Source organism: Sceloporus occidentalis, unplaced genomic scaffold (assembly GCF_023333645.1).
Source record: "Sceloporus occidentalis isolate IW3139 unplaced genomic scaffold, rSceOcc1.0.p SCAF_4, whole genome shotgun sequence".
Lineage (NCBI taxonomy): Eukaryota > Metazoa > Chordata > Lepidosauria > Squamata > Phrynosomatidae > Sceloporus > Sceloporus occidentalis.
The window spans coordinates 107,684,005-107,698,885 of NW_028316984.1; the positions used below are offsets into that span (position 1 = coordinate 107,684,005).

Genomic DNA, 14,881 nt, shown 5'->3' on the forward strand with positions numbered 1-14,881 from the left:
ATGAAAGGCAATTTGGTTTTCTACTAACATTTCCATGATGCTTTTATATAAAGGTCAATGGTATGTAATTATGTGGTGGACTGGTGGCAGGTGCTGTGTTGAAGCAATTGCTGCCCTACATGTTAAATGTAATAATCACGCTAAGGAGCTACTTTTAAAAGTGTAGGAGAATATAATACTTGTACAAAAAAATTAATGTTGCACTTGTCATAACATCTAATTTAATAATGTGCATTAAGAGTAAACCAGTATTTTAAATTTTGCATAGAAATGTTTATGCCGTGGCAATTCAAAGGAAATGTAATACTTATACATGTTTAGGAAGGCAGCTTTTTGTTATGCTGTCTTGGCTTGCATCTACTTTAAAGTCAGTGCTTTGACATCATTTTTGTCTGACCGAAATGGAAAGGTAGCCACTGCTTTCTCTGAGGGTAAAGAATCATTTAAGCATTAACAATAACTTCACATAAATAAAAGAAAGGGATTTTGAGTCTTTGAATCAAAACAGTATTTTCTTTTAAAGGAAAGCATTTGATTCAAAACCACTTCAGACATTTTTCTGTTTTAGCAGATATTATAAAGGCATTCTTAGTTTATATTATAGTTAAAACCTTATTTTCACAAACAAAAAAACTTTGAAGTGAAATCTTTAAAAACAAGAACAACACCTACTATGCATAGTAGCAATTTAAGATGGTAATAAAACAGGCTTGTCTTTATTATTTTCAAGTTTGCTGAGAAGGTAACCACCTCCCCAAATGAACACAAATAGCCCATGCAGCCTGTAAATAAGAAAGTGTAGTGTAACACGGTGTAGTGGTTTGAGCACTAGACTACAACTCTGGAGACCAGTGCTTGAACCCCCACTCAGCCATGGAAACCCATTGGATGACCTGGGGCAAGTCAAACACTCTCAGTCTCACAAAACCCAATGATAGGTTCACTGTAGGGTCTCCATAAGTTGGAAAAGATTGAAGGCCCGCAATAAGAAGTTATAATTAAATGGGGATTTTGTTTATTTTTCTATGTAAACACACAAAGGATTGTACTGTCAGGACTATGTGAGAAAGAATGTATAGACAGCAGCATTTGTAAAACATTCAGAGAAAGTATTAAAATGTAGATTTTGACTAAAGTCATGGCTTGCAATCCACATGCTTGTATCACTTGAAAAGGAGATAGGTTGTATCTACACAAGCTTTACCTTTAGAAAAGGAAATGCTGTAGCCTAATTATTTTGTCTGAGGAACCTTGAGCCTCTGCGTGTCTGTAGCCATCTCAGTGTGCATGAAACAATCTGAGATCACATTTAAGAGAAAGTGGTCATCTCTCACTGTAACCTCAGTTTCTGAGAGTGGCTAGCAGTAGCATTAGGAAACCTGACAGGCAGTGACATTGTAAGGGTTGGATAGTTCTCAAAATGTTAACAGAATTTAAAGAGTGATGCTGAAAGGGAGGATCCAGAAGTGGGAGTGAAGGGGTAGGAGGCAAATTGATATATGGTAAAGTAGAAAACAAAAGACAGTGGGTTTATACATTGCCAGAGCTGGAGGAAGGAGGAAGAAAATTTATTGGAGGGCAGAGATGAGGATAAGCAAGTCACATGCGGAAATTCCTTTTTCTCACCTGTTGAGAGAAAAAGGAATAGCTTAATTTCAATTCCACCACCCTAACCCCTTTCTCCTTCTCTTCTGTATATGTATGTATGTGTACCTTCAAGTCATCTGTCTACTTATGGCAACCCCATGAATTTAATAGCATTTTCTTAGGCAAGGAATACTAAGCAGTGGTTTTGCCAGTCCCTTCCTCTGAAATGGTGGCTATAACACCATATGCTGTTAATGGGTTTGGAGTTAATGATTTCCTGTTTCACTCAGTGCATCTTGAGATGTTATATCAAGGTAGTAGTTGATATTTTGGATGTTACATTGGAATTCCCATGCATTCAAAATGGGGATTTGTGCATCTTCTGAACCTTACACATCTTGTTACAGAGGAAGTATGTATGTCATCTCATTTTGGATGTAGTACAAGAAGTTTTTTAAAAAGAGGTACTGTATATACCCATGTATAAGTCTAGAAATTTAGGTTAAAAATTGACCCCCCAAAAACTGAGTTGACTTATCCATGAGTCGATGTGAGTACTGTACTTTAAATTGTGTGTGTGTATAAAACCATCCCTGGTGAAAGGCAAGAGTTTAATCTGCCCTGGAAGCACTGATTCCCTTCTACTCTCTCATCCATCCAGCCTTGAGTATGAGCACAAATAGTTTTGCCTGCTGGAGTTTATAGTTTCTTAGGCATTGTTTTCCTTTGCGTCATCCTTTACATTCTTCATTACAGTCCCCTAAGTTTTACCCTCGACTTATCTGTGGGTCATATCAAAATGCATAATTTTGGCCTCCAAATCTGCCCTTGACTTATACATGAGGTCAACTTACAGTTGAGTACATATGGGTAATTACTTTCTTTTCCTCTGCTTGAGTGCAACATCTGAAACTGTTCAAAACTGTTATTCATGAGATCTGGAGAGAGGGACTGAAAGGCCTGGGGACAAGTGAGTCAATATTTTAAACTTTAACATGATGTTCATTTTATTTTAGTTAACAAAACAGGGTGCCATTTGAATGTGTACCAATGAACAATTCAGGAAGAGAAATGTAATGTACAATTCCTTCTATTATAACTATCTGTATGGGCCTGTCAAAAAATGTCCTGTGTGAAGCACATAGGGCTGTTTATTTAGTCATCTAAAGATTGTGCAAATATTTACACAACACAGGCTAGTAATAAAATTGTGATTTTTGGCTATCCCAGTATGGTTGAATTAGGATGTTCACCTCAAATTCAAGTTGTTTCCAAGAAATACAAAAAAGTTAAAAAATAAAACAAACAGAATGGGGGATGGGAAGAAAAGAGGAGAGCTCTGATAAGTGGAGATTGAGAAGAAACAGTTTCAGGGCTTATGTTGGTTAAACCGTATTATTTGCATATTCAAAGTGGCTGTTTTATAAATGATCTCAGTGAAAAATACATAATTTTAAATGTAATTATACTGAATTAGATAAATTGTATGTCAGAAAAAATATTCTATAGTAGGTAGCTACAAGTTGGAAATGACTTGAAGGCACACAACATTAAGAAAGATGCCATGTTGCAGGAAAATAACTATTATAGATGGTTAATTAATTAATTAACTCTTGATAATTAATTTGGATAATGAAACAAACTTAAATGAGTTACAGATTTTATTATTCTTTGCATGATAATTGTAAGAAATCACTAAACTGGAACATTCAGTGTGTGTTGGTTTGATTAGGGAGAATTGGGATTGAAGTATGAGCTTAATTTAACTATTGAGTGAATAATAATAATAATAATAATAATAATAATAATATAGCTATCTTAAACAGTAGCCAAACAAGAGAAAAGTAAGAGATGGGTATGGAACAACTTCAACAATTAATTACCTTGGCTCACAGTAACTAGCCCTGTCTTTACTAACAAACTGGAATTAATTGCATTTTTGTTAACTGAAGTGAAGCAATAGTTTGAGGAAAAGGTGGAAGAAAGACAAATTTATAAACAGGAAATGTAGAGCTTAGAAATAAATACAGTCCTTCCATTCTCGTGGTCTTGAGACTCACATCCCTTGCCTGTGCGTGAGGGACAAACAGAGGAAGAAACAGTGGGGCATGTGTCTGAGGAGTGCGCACCCCCACAGCCACGTGCATATATTCAAGCTAATGGGGCTTGAATATAAGTGAAACTACATTATCACAGAGTGGTCCGGAACAGATCCACTTCCAAAATGTGGGGCAACTATAAACCTGTTATTGTCAAAGAGAAACAATCATGAAATAGCATCTCAGTGCAATTGGCAACTCTTACGTTTGAGTATCTTTTGTTCTCATTGAAGAATAAGAAAAAAATTAAATACTCTGATATTTATTGTACTGAATTGTTATTAGCACAGAATTAATGTGAAGATCTTTATTGAAGTGTACTTTTAAATGTTCTGCATTTTGCCACTATTTTATCTTTGGAAAAATAGAGTATATATGCTCTTCCTTCCTACTTAAAAAAAATATCAGTTACTACCATGTTTTAAATAAAGTTAATCAATAACTGTTATAAATGGAAAATAATGGGCAAATCTGGAAACCATTGCCTAAATTCAATTGTTAATCCAAGCTAGAGAAGACCCATTTCAGTGGGACATACATTGGGATTGATTTACCAAATTAGATTAATTTGGTTGTCCATTCTAATAGGGATTGACATTTGGATTCAGATCCTATTGTATTCTATTCAACCCTGCATGGTATAAAATAAGGTAGTATCTTGTGTCAGCTGGCAGACAGAGGGACATTCTGCACAAGCAAATAAATTGAGTTTTCAGCTCTCACCCTGCTTGTAAGAGGCCAACCAAAATCTCCTATATTGTCCACTAGAGAAAGTGTCTTAAGGTTGCATCAGCACTGTAGAAATGATGTAGTTTGACTCTGTCTTAACTGTCATGACTACATCCTGTGGAATCCTGGGATTTGTAATTTGTTGTGGCACCAAAGTCCTCTGACAGAGAAGGCTAAATATCTAACAAAACTACAAATCCCAGACATTCTTAGCATCAAACATGGCAGTTAAAGCAGTGTCAAACTGCACTATTTCTGTAGAGCATATGCAGCCAAAAAGATCATAGTATAGATCTGGCAGTAGTAGGCCTAGGAGCAGATGAAAGGTCCTCCATCCATTCCAACTGCCACCACCAGTTTCTACTTGACTTCATCCCCTCCCATAATACCATCCCCCTTTCCTTTAGTATCATGTGTTAATTAGATTGTAAGTATGAAGGCAAGGAACTGTTTGTTGTTGTTTTTTACTTGTAAAGGACCATGTACAGTGATGGTGCTATATAAATAATGGATGGTAGTAATTATAATATTTTAAAAATAGTGTGAATCAGATGGGAGGGAGGGAGAGAATATGTATTGTTATTGGCAGTCCACAGCCTTCATGGTATATTGACACTGGAGGTAAGCAAAGTTTTTTTCATGCATAGATGACTTGACAAAACAAAACATTCCCATTTTGCTCTGTAGGGTGATGACCTGGCCTTTCGACAGAAGAAAAGTGTTTATACTACCACACATTATCTTATCTGCACATTTGAATTCTTCATTCCTCCTGAAGAGAAAGCAGTAAACTGGCATGCTTTGATTTCACCTCCAAGAGTACAGACTAATTGTTTAAGTCAGTGTACAGGTTGAATATCTCTTACCCAGAATGCTGAAATACTCCAAAATTATCCACATGGAATGATACCGAGATATTGACACCTTTGCTTTCTGATGGTTCAGTGTACACAAACTTTGTTTCATGCAAAAAAATTATTAAAAATACTGTGCATAAAAGTTAATTTATAAAGCATCATAAATTTATATGGTGCTGTACGTAGTAAGTGGCAAAATACAAATAAAAGCCTGCCTATGGCATACAGTCCAAAAACAAGAAGAGAACATTTTAAAATAAACCAGATATTATTAAAATAAATGTAAAACAATAAACAAAAACAATTGGCACACATAGATGTTGCCAGCAGACAGAAAATCAGGTTGTAAATTGGAACGCTTCCCTAAACAAAATTGTCTTTGATCCAGATTTAAAATTTGCTGATGAGGTAGCAGTTGATAGGTGTATGGGAAAGACGATTCCAGAAGTTGGGAGCAGCATGGGAAAGGGGGCAGATCCAAGCTGATGAAGAGAAAACCTGTGGTTGAGTTAACAGCCTGCGTCCCTAGAACATAAATCATGGGCAGGATGATAAGGAAAAACAAGTGCTGAAAGATAAGGGAGAGCTAAACCATGTAGAGCTTTAAAAGTTAACAAGAGGAGTTTGTAATGAACTTGGAAAGGGATTGGGAGTCAGTAAAGGGATGACAACAGAGGGGTAACGTGATCATGAAGGCGGGCTAGAAAGATGATCCTGGTGGCTAAATGTAGGAAAGAGGGAGGCCTGTCTGCAAAAGATTACAGTAATCTAGGTGAGAGACAACCAAAGCGTAAACTAATATTTTGACACTAGGTACTGTCAGAAAAGGTAGAATTCTAGCTAAATTATAGAGAAAACAATTAACAGGATTTGGCTGTGCCCTGGATCTGAAGAACGAACAACAAAGAAGAGTCAAAAATGAAACAGAATTTCCTTCACAAATTGGATCCGAGTATCATTGACTATGATTGAAATTGATCATTGTAATAATAATAGTAATAGTAATAATAATAATAATAATAATTTTTATTTATATTTCCCACCTTTCCCTGCAGATCAAGGTGGGATTACAACAATGGAAACAACATTACAAGATAAAAAACAATTTCATATAAAATACACTCAATAAAACAGTAAAACTGCTATTAATACAATACATAGACTAAATCATCATTTAAAATACATATCGTTACAAACAGAGGTGGGGTATTTCTAACTCTCTTATAGCAGATTGGGTGGATAGGCCTGCCGGAAGAGATCCGTCTTAAGTGACTTCTTAAAGGCATCTAAGGTGGTAATGAGACGGATTATAAGGTTGGCCTGGGTGGAAGAACAAGTAGCTCAGTTTTGGCCATATTGAATTTTCAACAGTGATAAAGCATCCAAGCAGACACACCTGAAAGACATGATGAGAGGTGCTGTTCAATGCCTGAGGAAAGTTCTGGAGTAGAGAAATATATTTGGGTGTCATCAGTGTATAAATTATACTGGAAGCCAAAAAAGCCAATAAGATTACCTAGGGACAGAATGTAGAGGGAAAACAATAATGGACCCAAGACGGAACCCTGTGGAACACCACAGATAATGATACAGGAGTAGAGACCTGATCTCCATTGACCACCACAAAGTATCTATCCAAAAGGTAGGATCTAAACCAATTAAGGACAGTATCAGTAAATGCAAGGTCCAGGAGCAGATCCATGAAAAGATTATTATCAACAGTATTGAAAGCAGCAGAAAGATCAAAACTAAACTGTGTGTATAAGGTGTATATAAATGAATTTCATGTTTAGACTTGGGTCCCATCTGCAAGATATATCATATGTATATGGAATATTCCAAAATACAGAAAAAAAAATCTGAAATCCAAAACACTTCTGGTCCTAGACATTTTAGATGAGGGAGACTCAACCTGTATTTGTTGAAGTCAAGAAAGTAGAAGTATGTCATATATTTCCTTTGTCATTTAAACCATGATAGAAACCCTCATAACAAAAGAATAATAAACATTATATTCTTTATTAGCCTCTAGTCAAACTATACAGGAGGAGGAGGGGGGGTTACAATTGTTTGGAAATTTGTCTTTTAAAAAAATATTTTAAATAGAAGGCCATTGCCTCATTTCAATAAAGTTTATGAGCATTATATACATTAAGTGGAATTCTGACACAAGCTCCACAGAATAGTCTGCCCATTGGCACCTTTCCAAGATGATTTTGCTGCTTTGTTTTCGGAAGCCATGCATTTTTTTTCTGGAAGACGGCCCCTTTTAAAATTTGATTGCCTAGATTGCAGAACATGCTCATTGAAGGAAGTTTCTACCAGATGCTTAAGGGAGATCTACCTCACATTTCGCACAACAGTCATGTTTACTGTGGCAACACTGTCATTTGCCAGTGTTAGGATACAATCAGTGCACACCTGCATAGACATTTACAGCATGTGACATCTTTTAAAGATAATAATATGAGAAGTTGAACTTAATATTGTTAGCTCATGGATTTGTGTATTAATATAGTTCCTGAGGAAGAATCTATGGGGATTGACATGCTTTGGACTTAAATTTTGCTTTAGGTTAATTCCCGGGAAATAAATGGGTCCTAGAATAAATCAGCTCTGAGTTCTCCCTCAAAGCCAAGATGACTAAACTGGGACTGTTATACTTTGGCCATAGTATGAGGAGACATAACTCACTAGAAGAGACAATAATGATTGGTAAGATAGAAGGCACTAGGAAAAGAGGAAGCCCACATTCCAGACGAAGTGCCCCTAAGGCGAAATCGACTTGAGAGCAGTTAACAACAACAAAAATTCCTAGGTACCTTTGAGATATTCTTTTTCATTAATTAATTGTTCTGTGCTGAGTGGATTGAATTAGATCAAATCTATTAGCCAATAAGAAACTTTGTAATTAATTTGACAGTTCCTTACTGTATGGAAAAATTAGCAGATTGCAAAAATTACTTTCAGCATGTGATACATTGATTTGTTAAATTTTGATGAAAACTTTCTACTTTCATCTCAGCATGTAGGAAGGATTATTTTAGTTTTCTTATTTCTTTGCAGTGGGGCAGATATAATTCCTTCCTCTTGATTAAAAATATCTACCAGAGAGACACAGTGGGTATGTTCGCATGCCACAGGGTTATACCATGGTTTAATGCAACATGAATGAGTCTTAATTTTGTACACGTCCCTCTCCCTTAGCTCAGGTCTCTCCCATAGCCTAGAACAAAAATGACACTTTTTAAACACAGTTTGGCATGTAGTCTAGACTTGGAATTGTAGTTAACATAAACTATGGTTTATTTCAACCTTCCATCCACTAGAAACTGTGTTTTGAAGACTTGTTCAGGCTACTTTGAGTGTTGTATGAGCAAAAAATCCCCCTCCCCTTTTTTGCATCCACTCCACGTATCTCCTGAAATCTTGTGTAGTATCTTCAAGATCTTCAAGAATAGGTTTGAAGGCATAGGGTTGCAACAGAGAGCAGAAACTTTCCCTCAGCAGGGTCTGTTCTGCTAGCAGTTAGATGCAATTGGACCAAAGTCTCTGAAATTGTTTGTAGCCCATGTGAACCACAGTTTCTCTCCAGATTACAGTATAAACCAGAGCTTGGAAAAGGTACTTTTCTGGAATATAATTCCCAGTATCCCCTTAATCTTGGAGCAGCCCCAACAGTAGCATGAAAGCTCCAGGCTATTGCACTTTGTCTGGCAGGTTGTGCTGGGAACACTCTATTTGTATGAATCTGTGCAGGAAGTGTGAGCTCTTAGAGTGAATGGTACAGATCCAGAATTACCTGAAATTCACTTCTCTGTACAAGATCACTATGCGGTTAATGTTGATAATGGGACTGGGTGTACATTTCTTGTTGGTAATACACCCTGTAAGAGCCCCATGTTTGTTTTAAGTAATCTGTGAAACAGCCATATGTTTTAACTCTGTGTAAACTAATGAGAAGATAGCAGCCTGACCTGTATAGTTTCATGGGATTCGTTTGGAATTAAAGGTTTTATTTGCCCAGCACAAGTAACTGGTTTGTTTCCTTTATCACATATTAATAGAATCTGATTATGACACTCCTATTTTCTTTTCCCTTTTTTATTTTTATTTTCTGAAATTGAGAATCAAATGTCAGTGGCAAAGTCATGATAGTCACTTTCTGCTCACTTGTCACACATAGTTCTTAATGATTGGTTTACTCCAGAATTCATGAACTTTGCTAAACCCCTGCCTGGAGCAGGTGAGGAAATGTCAAAACGTTTTGGATGGTGTGGGGAACCCAGTATGGAGATATTTCTGATGCCCAGTACATACCTAACATTATTGTATCATATTAGCACTGAACATATTGAAGGTTGCTAGCATGTACTTTAATCTACAGAGATGCTATGAGGTAGCATAGCATGATAAGCACTGTGGATCTTGAAGTGTTCATGGACAATTTACTAAATAATGGTCTTTTTTTGTTATTTCACCAGATTAACTGATTTCCATTAGTGTTGAGAGGGCTCCCCTATGAACCTTACTTGACTCATGCTTAAAATCTGTTAAAATGCATACTGACTGCATTTTGAATGAATGCAAGATATACAGAAGCTTTGGAACAAGAAATGTTATTATATCTTGGTTTGAATAAAATGGGAAATTCTGATTAAGAGAGTTGCTAGTCCAATTGTGATTTACCTAAAGAGAAGAACTAAGGGGCTCCATGCAACGGTTAAAGGCTTTTGCATATTTTCTAAACTGAGCCATGACCTATATGTAACTATGGGGCAAAGCAGATGGGCAGGAAAAAGTGGCTTGAAGCTGCCTTTTCTAAAGCCATATTGAAACCCCACCAACCACACTGCCATCTCCCAAGGCAGATGGAGTACTTATGTCATGACCACATGATATGGCTTCAAGCCAGGAAGAAGTGGGAAAAAGCTGCTTCTTTTTAAAACTGCTTTTCTCTGCATAAGGCACCTAGAGGGCACTTTCCTGCTGGCTTCAAGGCATGTGTCGTCTAAACGCCACACCTTCAAGTCAGCCTGAAAGCACCTCTTTTTGCCTGTCTGTTTAGCCCTTATATTATCTTTATAAATGAGCAATATCATGCAAAGGTGCTTAGTAATATTCCTGTGTCTTGATGGCAAGAGTAGGGGTTAAGAGACAGTTACTTTACAGTGAATTCTAAAAGGCTGAGTATATTTAAAGATTAGTCCCATTTCATGCACAGGGATTGCATTTTGAAGGCACATTTGGTGATTTCTTGATGATAGAGAGATGGTTTTATCTCATGTCAGACTTTTCGATATGGGAGCAATTCCTTGGCCATTAATCTTGCCTGAATTACAGCAATACTATCTTTACTCTGTATAAATGCCTATGAACTAAGTGTGAAATCATCCATACTTATTTGGAAATAACTTCAGTTATCTTCCTTATGGGCAGATGTACATACGATTACACTATTGTAAATACATAGTCTCAAAGCAGGTTCACACTTTAAAAAAAAAAAAAGAAACAGAGTTGCCTCCCAAACATGGAAATTGCAGTCATAACATACACTTGTGACAATTTCAATACAGAATGGTGATTATTTCAGTCTGGTGTTGCAATCATGTTACTCTCCAGATGTTGCTGAACTGTAACTCCCATCACATCTGGCCAGCATAACTTGTGGTGAAGAATGCTGGATGTTGCTGACCAGCAAGAACTGAAGGGGCAAAGATTCCCACCCCCGAATAGACTTTTTTGCAAGTATGCCTCACTCCTAATCATGATTTCCATTTTATTTTAGGGAAGACTAGATAATTCATTGTGAGTGTGCCATTAAATATAATTGCTAATATGCTGTAAGACGGAGATGTGCAACTGTGGGGGTCTAGGGGGGCATGTCTTTAGACCCTCTGGGCCATTTTAGGCTGCTGCCGCACTTGTTGTCCAAAGAAACAAAGGAGACTGGTGTGTGTGTGGGGGAGTCCACACCAGGAATATCCACATTGTTTTAAATATTGGGGAAATTAGCTTCGGAAAAGTCTGAGTAAATTATAGAACTGTCTGCTATAATGTGTGCAGGTTGTGCTAACATAACTGGGTGTGCTAATCATTGGATTTTTAATTTGGTTAGGCACCAGAGCGCTCTAACTGGGAAGCCTAAATATCTCACAAAATTACAAATCGCAGAATTCCATAGCATAGAGCAACTGAAGTTAAAGTGGTGTAAAACTGCTTTATTTCTGCAGTGTGGCAGCAGCCTTAGGTCCAGGAGTGGCTTTCTTCAAAACAGGAAGTGACTGGAAGTCACTTGTTTTAAAAAAGGTATTTCCTAGGCCTGAAATAGTTGGAGGTGGGGATGGGGATATGACCAAAATGCCCCCACACCCTCTAGAGCAGTGGTTCTCAAACCTTGGGCCTCCAGATGTTTTGGACCTAAATTCCCAGAAGTCCCAGTCAGTATGCTCATTGTTCAGGAATTCTGGGAGTTGAAATCTCAAAAATCTAGAGGACCAAAGGTTGAGAACCACTGCTTTAGAGGGCATTTGAGGGCAAAAAAACATTTTCACTTTTTTTTTTTATTGGGGTGGTGGTGTCTGAGGGCTGCAAAAATGACATGATTTAGTGCATAATATGTTTTGGAAACATTACTGGTTTTATAACACTTCTATCTCCTGCTGCAGTGAATACTGCAGTGTTTGGGAGATGATGTGGTTTGCAAATCTGAATGAGTATGGAATAAAATAAATGCTTAATTTTTCCATTGACTTCTGGCATGTTTTGGCTTGGCCTCTATAAAACTGTTTAGAAATATCTACTCCTGCATGCTTCATTATCATTTTTAAACTAGTTTTTTGTCCTTATAAAGTAATTTGTGTATGAAGGTTATTTTATATGGGGCATACAATTGCATTGATTCTACACTACTTATTTCTGTCATAATACTCATTTCCCTTCCCATGCAAAAACACAGTTACAGGAAAGAAATTTAGGAAGGTGAGCGGTCTCATTTAGCTGCATAACCCTATAAGTAGATTTGTATAAAACACACTTCCTAAATTCCTAAAATCTTTCTAAACTGACTAAATGAAAGTTTGTTCTATTGGTTTTGTGAATAATTCCCAGGCAGGCAAGCAGTGGATGTGAACAAACAGTTTACTATGCCAGATGGCATATAATATCCAATCCAAGTAGGTACTTTTCTGTGGGAGGGGGGAACACCCACAGAAAAATCAGATTAGCTTTTGACTTTGTCTCCAGATGGTGTACAGTATGGGAGAGAATTAAAGATTAGGTGACATAACTTTCACTCCTAGGTAACCTGGCTGACAAAGGACATGTACTTTCATGACAATGAGGCTCTCCAGGGTTCACTGGGTAGAAAAAATGCTCTTTCTATAGTGAGTTTCTTCCCTTGACCCAGGAAATAGGTTTACATTTCTAGCTCATAGTGGAAGAAGAAATTCTTTTGTGAGTACAGTCGCCCTCTGTTTTCATAGGGGATCTGTTCCGGACCCCCCCCCCCCCCAACACAAAAACGGAAACTCACATATATTCAAGCCCCATTGGCTTGAATGGCCATAAACTCCTGTGTATGTGCCATGGGCGCATGCACCATTTTAGCCAATGGGACTCGCCTCTCTGAATAATTCACACTGAGGACTTCAAGTCCGCAAAAACGAGGGGCGAATGTAAATTAAATGGCATTATGATTAGTGGCACCTTTGGATGTGCAGCCTGAGATACAGACATATGAACAGACAGACTCAGGTTTCATCATATGCAAAAATGTGTAGCTTTGAGGGTTTTTTTTTGTTTTTGTTTACAAATATTTTAGGGTAGGTTGTCTCACTGTAGGAGCAAAGTGATTCCATTTAGTTTATCTGTACAACATTAGCACAATTGTTTGGCAACTGGAAAGAACTGGAAAGGTTATGCACTACATAGACATGAGAACATAAATACTCACATTAAGCCTAAATGAATTGGGTTCTTCAAGTGAAAGATATTGACAAGTGTTTATCAACAGTAGTACTTCATGTTGTTTCTCGGATTTACAGGTAAACTGTAAATTGGTTACTATTCCATAATGCCCCATCCTGTGCAAGCAATAAACCTATATTAGTGCAGGTTAGTTAGTGGATGAATACAGAAAGGGAAAGATGCTGAGATGGGAGCATTTATGTTTGAACATCTGCTATAATATAAAAGGGCATTCAGCCATAGTGAGGAGCTGCAGGCTTTTGTGGCATTTATCAATATTTTATTCAGTTGATAGACTGGGAGTGCATCTACACTGTAGACAGAATGCAGCTTGACACCGCTTTAAGTGCTATCACGCCTTGTGGAATCCTGGGACTTGTAGTTTTGTGGGGTCTTTAGGCTTCTCTGCTAAAGAGTGCTGGTGCCTCACAAATTACAAACCCTGATTCTGTAGGATGGAGCCATGACAGTTAAAGTGGTGTCAAACTGTATTATTTCTACAATGTAGATGAACTCCAGGTCCCATCAGTTTATGCTGGATTCACTGGCATTCAAACCTCAGTGCTATAGCGGCCATCTCCTTGGGATTCTGTGGCAGTTTATGGTCACTAAAATCTCCTATGTTAAAGCTTTTTCCCCCTCTACAGATGAATTTCCAGAGCTATTAATGGAGGGAAAAGAGAACAGGCCCTGTTCATTAAAATATGGTGAAAGTGAAGTTGTGCATTGCTTTCTTTTAAGTAATGCAGTCATGTTATGGAACACCTCTGATAATTTATCCCTTTGCATTATTTAAATGTATAATTTAAATAATGCAAAGGGGTAAATTATTAGAGATATGCATGGTTAGCTTCCACAGTCACCCCTTGGGGCAAGTTTTAACCCCATGACAGAAAGAAGATCTGAGCTTACATATCAGACATTACCTGATGGGTTATGGCTGGGTCATGTAGAAAATGGAGTCATATTTCTAGGTGCTGCTGCTATTTATTTGTTTCTTCTAGAAAAGATAATCCATGCTATTTTAAACATATTCCACATGGTTAGTTGTAGTGGTTGTTTATATGTTATGGTTAAACAAGCTACTTCAATTTGAAATGGAAAAATAAGTGTCATTAGTAAAATACTGATACAGTGTTATAAAAATTCTAAACAAGTCAATAAGCTTGCCTATATTTTAATTCCCTAATTAAAAGAGAAAATGGAATATTTTTATGATCTCCCCCTGACCCTTGGGAAGTGGCCTTACCTGCCAGTTAATTACTTAAACCTCTTAATACTTTGCTGCATTGTTATTGTAGTGTGCCTTCAAGTTGTTTCTGACTTATGATGACCCTAAGGCAAACTTATCATGGGGTTTGGCCAGATTTGTTCAGAGGAGATTTGCCATTGCCTTCCTCTTAAGCTGAGAGCATGTGACTTGCCCAATGTCATCCAGTGGGTTTCATGGGTGAGCAGAGAATCAAATCCTGGTATCCAGCGTCATAGTTCAACAGTCAAATCACTATGCCATGTTGGCTCTCTACTATACCTAGGTAAAAATATAGCAGGCTTGAATGACTGAAGAATACCTATTCAAAAATAGCAGCACATGTTTTTAGGGGAGTAACTGTATTAGTCTGTCATAGCAAAAACAAGAGA

The 14,881-nt window shown here is 37.3% G+C and overlaps 1 protein-coding gene across 6 annotated transcripts in view; it reads left to right on the top strand.

Moving 5' to 3' along the window:
- The window catches only part of TEAD1 (TEA domain transcription factor 1), a 269,478-nt gene that overhangs the window by 33,848 nt on the left and 220,749 nt on the right, over positions 1-14,881 (top strand). Inside the window, exon 1 of one of the 6 annotated variants that reach the window (XM_089521198.1) lies at positions 7,966-8,090. The exons of the other annotated variants lie outside the window; for them this stretch is intronic. The gene's annotated coding sequence lies outside the window, so the exon portion shown is untranslated. Of the gene's footprint in view, positions 1-7,965; positions 8,091-14,881 lie in introns of those variants that run through there. 6 annotated transcript variants of the gene reach the window in all.